This window comes from Aquarana catesbeiana, linkage group LG03 (genome assembly GCF_042186555.1).
Source record: "Aquarana catesbeiana isolate 2022-GZ linkage group LG03, ASM4218655v1, whole genome shotgun sequence".
Taxonomy (NCBI): Eukaryota; Metazoa; Chordata; class Amphibia; order Anura; family Ranidae; genus Aquarana; species Aquarana catesbeiana.
In genome coordinates, this window is record NC_133326.1 from 715,830,361 (window position 1) to 715,832,290 (window position 1,930).

Consider the following 1,930-nt stretch of genomic DNA (forward strand, 5'->3'; position numbering starts at 1 on the left):
CTCCGGGACTCACACTCTGCAATACTGTGCTGTATAAGAAGAGATGTATTATGGGAAAAGGAGAACACGGGGTTAATGTCTTACTTTATCTTTATGGAATCATCCAATGGAAGCCGGGGGCCCAAATATTAGACATGTGCACTGACAAAAAATGTGTTCGTTTTCGTTTTATTGCTTTTATAAAACAAGACCAGCAAAACGGACTATCACGGTACCAATGAGGAGTACATACATAATCATTTTCAATAATTTTATTTATACAAAATTAAACATATAAAAAAATATACATAAAACCATTTAGATGTTCTCTTGAGGTTCATAAATACATGTTTCTCAAATAGTTGTCCGTAAAAATGGTTGACGCGTTTCACATATCCGCTTCCTCAGAACCATTTACGTGTGACATATACCTTTAATAGGAAGACATGGAAAAAATATCATTACAAGTTCGGAACATGCGCTCATTGGTACCGTGATAGTCCGTTTTGTTGGTCTTGTTTTATAAATTCTATATAGGATGAGGTACCCCCATAGCCTTTTTACATTTCTATATTCATTTTATTGCTGTTTTTGGAAATTCGAAAATCCAGAAATTTGGAATTCGAAAATTCGAAAATCTGAAAAAAAGAAAGAAAATCAGTAAAATTTGAAATAATAACTATTATATTATAGGAATTTTCTTTCAAATTTGGCTGTTTGTGAACGTAAGGAATAGAAATTTATCTAAAGTTACGGATTATCCGAAATAACGAATGCCGCATCTAAACAAATGGAATGGAACAAATTAATAATAAATAATAATAATAAAAAGGTTTTATTATTATTATTGTTATTTATTATTATTAGATCATTACGTTCCATTTGTTTAGAAAAGGCATTCGTTATTTTAGATAATTCGTAACTTCGGATAAATTCGTACTCGTTATGTTCACTAACAGTCAAATTTGAAAGGAAATTTCAATACCTATAATTTAATATTTTTTATTAGTTAGTTAATATTTCAGATTTTCGGGTTTTCGAATTTTCAGATTTTCATTCTTTTGAATGTTCAGATTTTCATTCTTATTTTTGGATTTTCAAATTTCCAAATTTTCGAATTTTTGAATTTCCGCGGAGGCTCCTCCCACCAGAATACACAGATCAGGGCTGCAGTCATTGGCTGTGAGTGCTGATCATCCAGTGCTGGCTTTCCAGCAGGACTACTTGACAGAAGCCAGTTGCAGAGCATTGCACCCCTGATTTGTGGATGGATGAGACATGTAATATGTTATTAAAGGTGAACTTTGCCTTTAATATTCTGGCCAATGGAATCCATTATCACTCAAACACCTGATGCACCTGAACGCGTGCGAGCGATACGCCGCTTTTCTCCGGCCGTGATAAAAGGTGTTCAGAGGAGCAAAGGAAAGGCCCCGTGTGCAGAGAACTGAGCGATCAACGCCCGATTCCCCCTCCGATCCTGGAGACATTTAGAAAGAGATGAAAATTGATGGAAAAATCTCAGAGGAAACATATGAAGAAATGATCCTGAGATTTACTAGTGAAAGAAAAAATGTGATTTATCACTAATATAATAATATTACTATAATAATGTATGATTACTTGAACTTGAATGTGTCCCCAATATAATGTGTCCCCATAGAATGGATCACAATAGAATTTTATGGGGTCACTTTTATAATGGATCCTAATATAATGTGTCCCCATAGAATGGATCACCAATAGAATTCTATGGGGTCACTTTTATAATGGATCCTAATATAATGTATCATTGTGATGGTGTATCTTATAATCACTAGATGTGGTGATGGGAGGAGAATTAGGAAAGGAGATGTTAATGTGAATTAAGTTTTTCTCTATTGTATATATGAAGTGATATAACAAAGAAATAATAAAATGGAGATTTATTGATGAATGATATGTGATTTGT